Raw genomic sequence first — 14,708 nt, 5'->3', positions numbered from 1 at the left:
AATAAAGCACCAAGGACTACAAAAAGTTAAAGTTTTCGTTTAAAATAAAGGACAGAGCAGAGTGACTACAGCTTTTTCAGCAATTAGTCTTTGCTGGGAGAAACCACATGAGTCACATTGATGGAACAAAGGACAGGGCATTGGATTAGGGGGTGAAATTGTTACTAAACACACTGTATTCCCCCCTGTTTTGAGAGTTCACTTGCACATACTGAGTCATGGCCAGTAATAAGAAGGGAGCTCCTGCTGAGAAAGTAGCTAAAGCAACCTCAAGCTAAGAAGAAATGCAGAACCTTCACCAACCCTGCACATTACAAATATGTTCCACAGTAATTCCCAGACGATGTGGTAAAACAAAACGTGTGATGGAGGCATACACTTACACTTGAGAGAGAGCAAAACATGTTTCTGTATGAGCTATCATCTAGCATTTGTCTTTGTCTCACATACAGATATGTAAGATAGGAATATATACAGAATGTCATGCCTAGATTTTTTTCCCTGGGGACTGAAATATTGTATAAGGGTCCTTGTAGCTTCATGTCATGTGTTCACCTAGGTCAGATGTCAGGCACCCACCAGTCACCCACTGACTCTGCTCTGCAGCCGGACAGAGGAGAGAAAATTCAATGAAGGGTTCATGGGTTGAGGACTGGGAGAATTTGCTGCTGATCAAATATCATCAAGAGCAAAACAGGCTCAATGTAGAGATTTGAAATGGATTTATTACTAACAAAATCAGAGCAGGGTAATAAGAAGTAACATAAACCCTTAACAATATCTTCTCCTCACCCCTCCCTCCTTCCCAGCTCTGCTGTCTACCCCTGCAGCACAAGGAGACAGGGAATAGGGATGATGGTTAGTGCACCATCCATGGCTTCTCCTGCTCAGGGAGGGAAGTTGATCCTCTGCTGCAGCATTGGGTCCCTCCCACAGGAGACAGTTCTCCACAAACTTCTCCAACATGAGAAAAACAGTTTCCTGTGAACTGCTTAAAAGTGAGCCCATCCTATGGGCAACAGTCTCCCAAAACTGCTGTGGTGTGGGTCACTCTTCCATGGGGTGCAGTCCTCCATGGACTGGCTACTCCAGAACTCTCACTGGACCATGGCCTTCTCCAGGCATCCAGGATGGGCACCTCCCCCATGGGCTGTGGGTGGATCTCTGCCTTCCCCATGGATCCCCATGGGCTGCAGGGGCACAGCTGCTTCACCATGGCCTTCAACAGGGCCTGCAGAGGAATCTCATGTCCAGTGCTTGGAGCGCCTCCTCCCCCTCCTTCTCTACTGACTGTGGTGTTGCCATGCTGTCCTGCTCATGTGCTTTCACCTCCTCCTCTTCTCTGGCTGGAATTAGAACTGCGCCACCACCTTTGTTTTGATTTCTTCTTAAATCTATTATCACAGAGGCGTTACCAACATCTAATTGGCCCAGTTTTGGCCAGCAGCATGTCCATCTTCAGAGCCAGCAGGGATTGGCTCTGCCAGACATGGTGGAATGTTCCAGCTGTTTCTCATAGAAGCCACCTCTGTTGACACCCTGCTAATTAAAAACAGGCCATACAAATCCAATACACTTCAGGACAAGAGTTTGTGCTTGTCCAGGCACAGTGTAGTCTAAAGAAATACCTCAATTTTTGGACTAAATATAATTTAAAAGTTGAAATGAATGGAACTTGAAAGACACCCTTAGGTGCCCAAAAATGGATTTCAAAACCTAGAGGTAGGCTTCTATTTTAGAAATGTTATAAATTATTTTGTTCAAAAAACAGACTGAAGCCAGATTTTGCTAGTTATTTGTAAGAAAAGCTGTTACAGTGGGCTATTCATTATTTAGGAACACCTACAGATAACAGCCTGCATTATCAGTATGCAATCTATATTACACGATCTGCAGGGGCAGTAGAGAAAAGCACACACCTGAAAATCATGAACAAAAGAGCTGCAGAAAACATTATCCTTTTTCAAGGCATGCCAGGATTATCTTTAATTGCTTTATACTGCTAAGGGCTAGTCTAAGATAGAGGGGGATTGCTAACACATCTATCTCAGCAAAAGCTCTAAAAGGAGATGCAGCTTTTAGTGATAAAATATGCTTCTTTGGATGTAGCAGATACCATGTTCCCACAGAAAATAAGCTATGTGAGAAAGAGAGATTTTGTTCAGAATTGCTGTGTCTACTTTAGGCCCTTGAGTGGTCTAAACAGTATCATAAAAAAAATTCCAAATGTCTGTAGCTGACAATCTTGTGCCAGGAAAAGTTTCTGGGATAGACCCAAGACATAGTTACCACAGGGACAAAGGAACTTGTAGTTTTTTGGTTATCATACACAGCTCAGCTCAGCCTCATGTTCAGTTTGAGTGCTCTACCACAGTTTAGAAACCTGAAGAAGGCAAAGGCATTTCCTGAGATGTCACTGAGCACAACAGCATTTTTGTCAGCTTTACAGAGTAAAAAAAGACTGCCATGTGAAAATAAATGTCTGGAGTGTCCTAAATATTTTGTTGTTCAAGAGGACCAGTGAAAAACAGCATGTTACCTCTAAGTTACACATATATATGTATAATTTTAATTCTTGAAGTGAAATCACTGTAAATACTTCATGTAAACCAATGGAAGGCATTCATGCAGATTTTTCTGTAAATAAATAAACACTATGATAATGTAGGCAAAACTTGATTGCCCTGTACAGTCCCATTGCTACAGCAGATAATTTTATTTATCAATAAAGATTGTATTTGTAATGAAAAATATTCAGAAGAATCAAATATATATGGGTTTAGAATTGTGGAAACTCTCCTAATTTCTCCTGATAAAGTCTCTTTCAGCTGTGACCAATCACAAATTCATAATATTGTCCTGTGATATATCCCAGATTCATAATATTTTCCTGATTAACTTCATCTAAAGAAGAAAAATATTTTTACCAGTGCCCCTGGACATGCACACACATTCCTCTGTGTTTGTATACATCTTTAAACTGCAAATACATTTTTCCAGTGTTTAGTAGTTTTCTATACAGCTGTAAAAAGTCATTATCCCACATTCTTTACTACCTTAGATGAAGGAAGAAAAACCCAAATCATGAATAGAGTTACCTAAAGAAAATACTTTATCATTTACTAAGTAAAAATGAAATTGTGTAAAAACTGAAGGAACTGACAAGACAGTACTGAAAAAATCTAATGTGTAATAACACAGATGGACATGTGTTTTAATAAATAAGAATATCACCATCTCAAAACACTGTCAGACTATTCTACATAATTTCATAAATGATAAAGCAGATAGCATTCAGATCAAGCAAAATAAAATGCTTGAGCAACCCAAACCAGACTGTATTAATAAATCATCATAAACTGTAACTATAGCTGTAACGTGATTGTGAAGTAGATTGCTATTTCTCAAAGGGCTTGTTTTCCACTAAATGGTGACATAATTCAGAAACACTGACCTGCTTTATGTTCTTCTCCAAAACTAACAAATCTTAAACACGTCAGTAAATCCAATCCCCATTTCAAATCAAGAATGCCTCTTTAGTAATATGGTAATCTATTCAATTTTTAAATACAATGGAGCCTTTTTACAATTTAACAGTGTTGAGAGTTTGAATAAAATAAAAATATGGTCTATATGGAAATAATTACATTTAGATAAGGTGATCTGTTATGACTGCAATGCAAACAGTTGAAAGATAGACCAGTGAAATCCAAACATGAAACAGATAACTTTGTAGGGCATAAGAATTTCATAGCTGCCCAAAAGCCCAGTATGTTTTCTTCCATGGGAAATACCTATGGAACCTTCTTGCTCACTCCATCAGAAAGCAATATTTTTCTTATATTCATGTAGAGAATGTACCTTCTCCTAGCTATAGTTGCAACATTTTAGAATCCTGTATCATATTACAGTAAGGGTTGAGGTATGAACACAAGGAAAATAAAGACTTCCTTGGTCTTCTTAACAGAAGGACACTAGAACTGCTGAGTAACAGATCAATAAATACAGTATAGATAAATATTGATTTTAAGATGCAAGGAAAATTTTTATATGTAATAACAGTTGAATTAGTGCATGTCCAATGTAGAAGCAAAGTATCTAAAGAATTACAAAAATATGCAGATCTAGAAGACATTTAAGAGAAAAATGCCATGAAAAGAAAGAAATATATAGTCTGCTAAATTCAGGAACATATAGTGGAACAAAGAAGTCAAATCTACTGAAAGCATTTAATATGCAACAGCTTGTGAATCAAATCTAACATCTTTGAAACTTAGGATCGTGAAATCAAGGAACCTCAGTGAATATTTAAAAACACATTTTAAAAACACTAGCCATTTAAATTCCAATTTACAATTTCTAAGAACTCAGCGTAATTAAATTCTCTTAATGAAATGTCTTACAGAATCTGCAATTTAAATTATAGTTCATAATTTTGAGGATTTTTTTTCCTAAAACTGAAAAAAGAGCATAACTGTTTATTTACTACCAGTATTTACCTTATACCTTTTAATTTTACTTGTCTAGTCTATACACTTGGCAGCAGCAGCAGCAGAATTAAAAAAAAAAAAAAAAGTTTCTGACATTGGTATGGGAAACTGTTTTCAAGGTCATGGAAGGTGTAAGTGCAACCCACTGTCCATGTAATTATGCCAGAAAGACAATATCCAGTTCTTCACAATGGTGATTGTGAGGCTTCTCAAGCATGAACTATCATATTATTATCAATTCAAGTCCATTTGATAAACATTCATTTTTCTAAAGTGAATAATACAGTAAGAGACTATTGACTTACTTCAGTGACTGTTTCCTAACTGTTGAAAAATATTGAAAAATAGCTAGAAATGGTCATAGGGCATTTACAAACCTATTAGCATTTTTCTCTTTATTGGTTTTTTATGCATGGTTTAAAACTGAATTACCACTGTTGAAATGCATTTTTGCCTTTCAGGAAATTTTTTACATAAAATTAAATTACATTTTGAAATGCATAGACAGTAGTACAAATGCTAAAAGAAAAGAAAACTTGATTTTGAGATCTGATTGTATGTGTGTGTGCTTTCCAACTATCCAGTTTTGCAATAGTAATTTTTATTAATGGACTAATAACTGTAACTACAATCATACTGTAGCTTTGTTTGTTTTTGTCCTTTGTTAAGATCTCAGGAGGATTTCTCAGCACCTGACATGGTTACATGGCAATTGTTAAGGTTAACATACAAAATGATTCAGGTAACAGAAATTTTATGGTAACTGGAATTCTTCTGAGAAAAGACCAGGTAGAAGCAGAATAGATCAATTTATTTATAACTTTCTTGGATTTGGTAAAAATTTTACCACAGAAATGAAGGACATTAATCTCAAAAAAAGTGCAACATTATTTTAACTCATCTATTGCCATGTATGCCATACATGCATTATGTATTGCCATTGGATGACACATACATAATTAATTTCATGGTTGTATGTTTGTGAACTCTCAGAATGTTGCAAAACACTCCATCTCTTATAAAGCAAAGTTCACACCTTGTTAGATATAACAAATTAACTTGTAATTTATTCCAGGCATAAAGATCATCTAGTTCCAACCCGCTGCCATGAGCAGGGACCCCTTTCACTGGACAGGTTGCTCAGGGCTCCATCCAACCCAGCCTTGAACTCATCCAGGAATGGGGCATCCACAACTTCTCTGGCCAGCCTGTTTGAGTGTCTCACCATCCTCACAGTAGAGAATTCCCTCCTATTATCTGCCCTCTTTCAGTTTAGAGCTGCTCCCTCTCGTCTACATACACTCATAAAAATCCTCCAGCTGTCTTGTAGTCCTATTTAGGTACTGGAAAGCCTCAATGAGGTCATCCCTTCTCTTATCCTGGCTGAATGGCCCCAACTCTCTCAGCCTGTATTCATAGGAGAGGTGTTCAGCCCTCAAATCATCTTCATAGCCTTCTCTGGACTCATTTCAGCAGGCTCATGTCTTTCTTATGTTGCAGGCACCAGAGCTAAGATATGGGACCCAAATAATGGCTACTGGTGGCACTTTTTCAGTGGACTGAACTTTGAAAATGTTCAGCAAATCAACAAAAGATTTTACTCTGAATTTTCAAATTGATTTCAAAAAATCAAAGCTGTTTTTATTTTTTTCTCTTAAATCACTGAAACTGTCTTTTGATGTTCTACCCCAAACCCACTTTTTCTTTTTAAGCTAATCAAATGTATCTTATACATTTTTGAAGAGAACACAGTTGTCTCACTTAAGGATGTTGTCGTTGGTGAATATTAGGATGTATTGTCTGACCTAAATTTCTTATTTTATGATGACAAAGAGGTTAAATTGAACTCCGTTTTCTCTTTCATTGCCTTTCACATCTCTGCTCTTCCATTTTTCTCAGACTATTTTATTTTTGATGCTTCATTCCTTGTAGAAAAACGTTCTAATAACAAATACCACCCTATTCACTGTCTGCAAGGCAATAAACAATTTGACCATGTCAACCCAAATTGGTTTAGTAATCTATGATCTAGGGACTATCAGACATCGAATTGAGAAGCTTATTCTTGTAACAGTGTTCAAGTACAATTCCTGTTAACCACATTTCCCATTCTTTCAAATAAAATGTTTTTGCATTAAATCCATAACTGCTAAATCCCTCAGTTCATGAACTACTTTTGACCTAGAAAAAATTTCCAGAAGAAGGAGAGATGAGACAGAATAAAGATCAAATTAAACATGTAACATATAATTAAAAATATTTTAGTATGTATAAATAGTTTATAAGGAAATTATTAACAGACAATGTTCACGGTTTTATTGGCTTCATAGCATTGATAATATTTTAATTTCCTCCTTTTCTTTATGTTGTGTCTAGGAAGAACTGCAGTGTGGATGCAATCTTGAAAAACAAGACACTATAATTTAAGCTACATGAAAATTTTAGATGCACCAGCCAGTAAAATACCCCATATCAAGCCTTCTGCAGCTTCTGCTGCCTTTGAGGAAGGGATAATATTTAAAACATACTCTGTCTTCCCACCCCCTCAATCCTCAACCTCCCAATTTAGTATCTTATGTTTATTCAAAGTATGACATTTTTGTTGAGTTGGAGGCGATTTGTGTACATATGAGTCCTGCAGTGCCCTGCAAAGAGTTATGACTCCAAGTTTGATAGTAAGTCTTTCTGTAGCATCATCTCATTCCAGATTGTACTCTCTTTGGGAACCAGACTAAGAATCCTTAATAAAAAAAAAAAAAAAAAACAGAAAAAAGAAAGAGGACTTTTTTAGACTGTTTTCCTCTAGATCTCATTGTCAAGATGATTTGATCCATAGTATATATTTGGACTTTCCAATTGTCCTTTGAATTATCTACGTGAGAAAGCATTTTAATAATTAAATTAAGGGTGAAAAAAAATGTCTACCACAGAGGACATATATTGGTGAAAAAGATGTTGTATGTTTATTTGTCATTATCCAGTGACAAACTCAATAACCCTTTAAATCTCTATTACTTTTACAATGAAGAGATATACTGAATTAAAGCCTTCCAAGTTTCTGGAAAAATTTTCCTCTCCCTGCTGTTTTTGCTGATATCTTGTTTGAGGAGCCCTCCACTGCCTGGTGCCATGTCTGTGATTTGTATGTGATGGTCTCACATCATTCCAGTAAATGGAATTATTTACTTCTGGAAAAGTTCTTCAAAAAAGAGACATCTCAATGTCCTCTAGGACACTGAAGATCAGCACTCTTATGGAAAGGGTATAAGTGACTGCCTGACATTAAGAGGGGCAGCCAAGTCCAGCCTCACATTATCTTGCATACAGGTAATTGAGAAATTGTGGTAACAGCTTCTGACACATTCAGCCATATCAGCAGAGATAACTGTCCTTTATTATTCAGGGCATCACTACCTGAATTATTTTTTGCAGCCTGCTTAGATTGTAATCTTCACAGGCTTTCACATTTATTTGAAAGAAGTCTAGGCGGTACCGATCATTTTGTATAAAATTGGTTTGACAATGTAAAATGTCTTCTCCTAGTAGATAATCCACAAGTTAAAAGGAAAGCAGAAAAATATCTGTAATGTTTTAGTATTGAAACATCACGTTTTGTCACTAGGAAAAAGATTTCATATTTTTTCCTTCTAAATCCTTCTAAATCACTCTGGAAAGGGAATTTCTATTTATATTTGACAAAATACTTTTAAAAGCTTCAATTTTTTTCATTTTATGACAACAAAACTACTTAAGTGAATTGTGTCTTACAATTTTTATTTTTCAGAGGAAATTTAAAAAAACCCAACATCGTGACAGAAAAAAATAATGTGATGAAACATAAGGAAAACTCAGATTATTGTGGCACTTGCATTCTTTAAACCTGAAAACTTTATTTCAGTGCTTAATGAATTGAAGAGTCAAAAAAGAAAATGCTGATACTAGCTGGCATTTATTTTGGTATAGTTATACAGCTGGGAGATGGGAACAAATTTCTACTTCATCTATTTAACTTTATTTATCTTCATCTATTTAACTTTCATTTCTACTTTATCTATTTAGTAGAAAGAAGTTACTCTGTTGGGTGATTCAAAGGCATTTTCAAGCCATCAACAGTACTATTCCTTTCATGGGATTTAATGTCAATAATAAAAATGTAGGAGATGTTTTGTGAGCATGACATTTATGAGGAAAAAAGGTAACATATATCAATTAAATTTGGCATATCTTCAATCTATAAAAAGAATAAAAAATAAGGTCTGACATTTAAATGATTTTCAAATGTCTGCTACAGGATTTTCAAAATTTTTCATTCTTTTATTTATTTTAAAAACTAGTTTAAAAGTCGGTAAGATGAGCACAACTTTTTTCAAGATTTCATGCTTTCAAAATATTCATGCTACCTATTTTCCTGACTGCAAACACTATTAATGTGCATAGGCTTTGTGAATGATATTCTGAAAACTAAATTGTCAGAAACTAAGAAAATTTGTAATGAGTTGGCTAGGGATTGGTGGCAGGCAAGATTTCCTCACTAAAGTAGGGTTAGAAGTTGGTACTTTTATTGAATGTCAATATCAATGTAAGAAGTGTAACTGAAATACCTTCAGAGACACAGCCTGTAATTGAACATGATGTGATAGATAATTTCAGAAACAATTCACTGAATTTCCCTTTCTCACATAGCAGCTGTAGTTTGGTTGTTTTTCAGTCAGAACCTGTCATTCTTCATGCACAGATGCAAACCCTTCCCTTACAAATAAGAGGATAATTGAAAGAAATGCGTCATTTATACAAGCCTTGGAAAGAGGCTAGTGTTCCATCATTATTGCTTATTGTTTTGGGGATTGTTTCTTTGTTCTGAAATTCATTGAGGGGATTTGTTTTACTCTGAGGTAGATATTATCTAGGGTGATAATGTCCACAAAGAATTTCTATGGTAACCTGGATGTGCTGAGAACAAGGAATATAAAAGCAGGAGTGGAGGGGCATGTGAAATGCTGTGGAACATACTGTGTGGCCTTCTCCTGCTGCTTCAGAGGGGTGGAGGCTTCCTGTCTGTTATCCATCTTACCTGCCAGACCCATGTGGATATCTGGGACACCCTCTGGAATATTGTGTGGTGTTATATACCTGCTTTTACAAACTCAGTCCTACCCTCAACAACTATTGACTGTAACAGGAGGATAAACATCTACCAAAGATGTTCTGATAGATACTTAAAACGAGAGTCTTTAATCAGTGAACTGAATCTCATTCTTATATTCATACCCTCTATTCTTAGCCACTTATGAGTCTTGTGGGAGTGTAATAACACAGTCTTTATAGGAAAAAGCTGTTAAGGAGATGTAAAGGAGGAAGTAATAGACTTCAAGAGCAGGACAAGGTTTCTGAAATAAAAAGATTTTAATAGTCAAAACCTGATGATATTAATTAATTTAATACAAGTACATACCCACTTGTATTCCATATTTGGTTAGACCACATATGTGATTTTTTAAATGTCATCCATGTCTGGACCAGTGGGCCATGGACACAAAAGTGAGATTAGGTTAGTATATTGGGGATTTCTGCATCCAATCTTGAATAGAAAAAAAAATAAAGAAGGAGATGCAGGAACCTGGTCATTAGAATGGGGTAGTTTGAAGAAAAGAAAATAGAATGAGTAGGGAGTGGGATGTAACAGAAGCTTCTTGAGACAGATAACACAGAAACAAACTATAATAATCAAGTAGCTAATTAAATTAAATCCTCCCCAGCAGTGATTCAAACTACAATGAATACTATGTCCATACAATATAGGCTTAGGTGGATCTCCATATATAACTCCTGCAGCACATTTGGATTGCTTACTCTGAACTTTCCTTTAATTTAAGGGAATGTGAACAGGAAGTCAGTTCATTCAAGTCATACCACGCAAGATTCAGCCTCTAAAATCTTTGGTTTTTCTATTGAAATGCTTGACAATGTTGCTAATCTACTTTGAGCAGTAACACACAAAACATTCTTGTCACTGATTAAGAGCCATTCAATATCTTCTAAAAATATATGAAAAATATTTTCTAGTACAGAATGAATTGGTTCTATTCAGAGATCAATAGTAAATATGATATCCATAACCTAACACATTATAGCAGACCTCTGCCTAGCTTTTTGAGAGGTTTATGATTTTAAAATGACTATGTTGCATTTACTGTGCATTCACAATAGATTAAATTAGGCCACAAGCCAGTAACATAAGAAATAGGCAAACAGTATGACTTATTCCCATCCTTTTAGCAATTATCTGGTGACAGATTGTTTTCTTCTGTTTAAAGTATCTCCTAGTAAAACATATCTGCTCATAAAAGAAAGATGATTAGTGTGATGACAATTTGCTTGTTCTTATAAGGATATGTGGAATATTTGTTACAATTAAATAAAATTGTTTTAAAGCTAAGGACAACAGTCTCATTAGGATGTATGTATTCAGTCTATTAAGTTTAAAAGGAAGCAAGACTAATATTTAAGTTTCAAACAGTGCCCACACTCCTTACAAAGACTTCAGCCTTTATTTCCCTATTTAGAATATGAAGTTGTTTACATAAAATGTACTGAGCAAGGTTAATTTTCAGAAGACTGAAATTCCATCCAAATCAACAGGGATATTGCGTGCCTCAGTAGCAGAAACCACTCAACTGGGGTGATGACATATCTCTGTAAGCATATAACTTTAAAGATATTGCTTTAGTTTCTTGGGCTGGTCTCTGTTTGATCTTTTAGTCTGGATTCCTATGGGGACAGGAGAATCAGGCTCTTGCCTAAAAGCTCTCTTATCTAGGAACAGATGATCAATAAAGTCCAGCAAAACCTTGGGATGCCTAAATGCAGTAAATGACCAATCTCAGTGCTTCAGAAGAGCCAAATTGAATGTAAGCTGTGCCACAAGACTTCAGAGTTTGGAGACAAAGCGAGGTTTTGCCATCACTTTCACTGTAGGAATGGTGAGACAGCTTTTCAGGCAGATCTGATAAACAAAATAAGTGGGTCTATACTGTTTATTAGCTTGATGCTCTTCAATTCCACATAGCATCCCACAGAAAAGGTTTCAAAAAAATTAGGCTATAGGTATGAACAGCCCATTCTCTCTCTTGATAGCAGAGAAATTACTAACAAGACCTTGATTTTTTTTATCTACACATTATGCTATTAGCTCTCAGAAAAGTTTGCTTTCCACAAAGAGCTGGGATTTTGCAAATAAAAGTAGTTTAACAAAAATTGATTATAAGACTTTACCAAAGTTTTACCTATTTGTTGAAAAGAATTTTTAAAAATAATAATTAAAAATGGTAACATTGACCATGAACTACATTTGCCTCAAAACACTTAATTAAAACTTATGAGCACATTATCATCAAATAATCCATTTGATATCTGTTCAACTATCTGGAATATATTCTTTGAAATGAAATACTATTCATCTAATTCTGCAGGAAGTTCTGCACAAGCAGACAAAGAATATATGCAGAATACTCCCTTCCCATTAACCACTAAAAAATTTTAATTTGTAAAATTAGCTGAAATAATTTGAATGGATTTAATTTGGATTTATGAGATGTTTTCTTATCAGGAACATTTAATTAAAGCAAAAAAAAGAAAAAAATCTAAAAAACCCTCATAGTTTCTTTGATTCCCTCTTTTCAAAGTTTTATTATGAGATTTTAAAAATATAATTAACATAAATATTTGCAATATATTATTTGTGCAATCTTTACTATATAAATATCTGATAGGATGGTGCAGAGGGTGCCTTCCCAGTGGTATCCAGTGAGAAGACAAAATGCAAGAAGCACAAATAGAAATGCAGCAAAATTAGTTTAATCATAAGCAAAGAACGTTTCTAATGTGAAGTTCATCACACATGGGAATGGGTTGCTGAGTGCTGGGCAGTCTCCATCTGCAGAGATATTCAAGACCCAGATGGACACAGCTCTGGACAACCTTCTCTGACTGAATTTGCTTTGAGCAGATAAGTTGGATTAGGCAATGCCCAGAAGTCCCTGTCAACCACACGTATCTTTTCATTCTATGATGCTTTAGGGATGAAAAAATGAATAGCTGAAAAATAAAATACAGATCTGAAAAAGTTCAAGGAGACATAATAAAATCTATGATGAAAATGACTAAAAATTGTGGAAAAAAATCAGGGTGGGGAAATAATATAACTCTTTTTACATAGGCTTGAAAAAATGCAATGCATGTACACATATACAGAAGCACATGATTATTTTAATTAGATAACACAAAATACTTGGTTTTTCATTTTTTTTGTTTGTGAGGCTTTCCAAGTAAGTCTGGAAGGATATTGTACATCATCTGATGCAAAACCCTGTGATTTGATAAGGTCCAATAAAGTGCCTCACTTATGTCATGAATTCACTGTGTCTGGAGATTATTTTTAACTCTCCAAACCCCTCCTGGATTGTGTCCAGTATTGTCCTTTTAGCAGATCTTGAGGTAGTTAAAGTCCCCTACAGTTGTGAGGTTTTTTTTTTTTTGTTGTCTGAAGAAGACTTTGGTACCCATGATTTCCCCTTTCTCATCACAGGCAGATATACACAAACACAGTCACACTCATGCAAAATTTCTAGGTATGTATCACTCCTCAGATTTATTTAAAAGAATGACCACACATAACTTTAGCTCTTTGTTATAAAGCCATTTATTTATTCATCTTAACCCAAAAATCTGTAACTTTTTGTTCTTTATGAAAATTACTCTTAAGATAAGGAATCATGAAACTTGGCATTTGCCTTGTTAAATTACATGAGACAAATTCTTGATGACTAAATCCTCCAAAACAATACAAAACTGAAGAAGAAAAAAAATCAAATGAAGTGATTATAAATTCTATATGATTTCCAGGTTGTTGGATTGTGGTGCCTGTCCTGTTGGTTGTTTTTACTTGACATAAATACAGGCTGTATATCTTTTTTTTAACAGGGCATTTTATGGGCAAGCACTCCATCTTCCTAATTAGGCATTTGTGGCCAAATTCACCCTCTGCAGGAAAACCACTCTTTTTAAAGCAATTACAGCAATGTGAATCCAAACAATTCAGAGCTAAGAAAAGACAAAAGGGGAGAAAAAAAGAAAACAATAAAAATCAAACCTACCTAACTCACACATTGGGCTGCAAAAGTGAGGCTAGATACAGAAGCCCTTAGCAACAAAGCTATTTTAGTATTTTGGATGTTGCAAAGGAATTTAATCATGTTTTCCCATCCTTTCCACTACTCCTGTACTAGCTGGAACAAAATCAGTAATATGAACTGAGTGCTTTTAAGAGGAAATCTTAACTGAGGGTTGGAGAACATGGATAAAGATAATTGTGGAGATGTTGTACAAAAAACCATGTAAGATATCTGGAATAGGAAACACTCAGCCTTTCCATGTGATGTAGAGTAAAAGTAATTAAAATTATTTCTGCCCTATAGTAAATCATTTATCACAGTTATAATAATTATCTCCAGAGATTATTCCATTACTTCATAAATCTGGTAACAGCAACAAAAAATCTGCCAATAATATTAACCAAAGACTATAATGAAATGAAAGGAATTACCTGCCCCTGTGAGGGACTGTACTTCACAGTATGCCCAACTTTAAATTATATCAAATCAGTATTATAACAGCTTCTCCTAATACAGTACATGGTTCAAAGGAAGAATCAGTGTCAGAGGATCAGAGGAAAGAAAGCTAATGCTGAGACACTGAAATAACATATTAAAATTAGGAAGGAATCAACTCTGCAAGTTTCTGAAGAAGTAGTGAATTGTGTTGAGTGTCAAAAAATATCCAAGAAGCTGCTGAGATTTTGTAGAAGCCTTTACATCTATGAGCATTTCAGAAATGTTCTTGCATGAGTGAATAAATACAGGACAATAACTACTCTGTTCTGAGAGAGTAATATACTCTGAGATAGGTAGATAGACAGATAGATAGATAGATAGATAGATAGATAAGCTTTGTTCTGTCTGTCTGTCTATCTATCTATCTGTCTGTCTGTCTCAAGAAAGGAGAGATCTGCGAAGTTCAAATGAAAGCTATTACAAAATAAGTACAAGCCTTTGGGCCTAACTTAGTTCAGGCTTCCAGAGACTGACTAAAAAAAACAAAAATAGGGAACACCAACATCTGGACATGTCTCATTTTGGTCAAACTCATTATTTCTTGAAGGAT

This window comes from Agelaius tricolor, unplaced genomic scaffold (genome assembly GCF_023055355.1).
Source record: "Agelaius tricolor isolate 1412-34295 unplaced genomic scaffold, bAgeTri1.0.p SCAF_3, whole genome shotgun sequence".
Taxonomy (NCBI): Eukaryota; Metazoa; Chordata; class Aves; order Passeriformes; family Icteridae; genus Agelaius; species Agelaius tricolor.
This window is presented reverse-complemented; position numbering follows the sequence as displayed.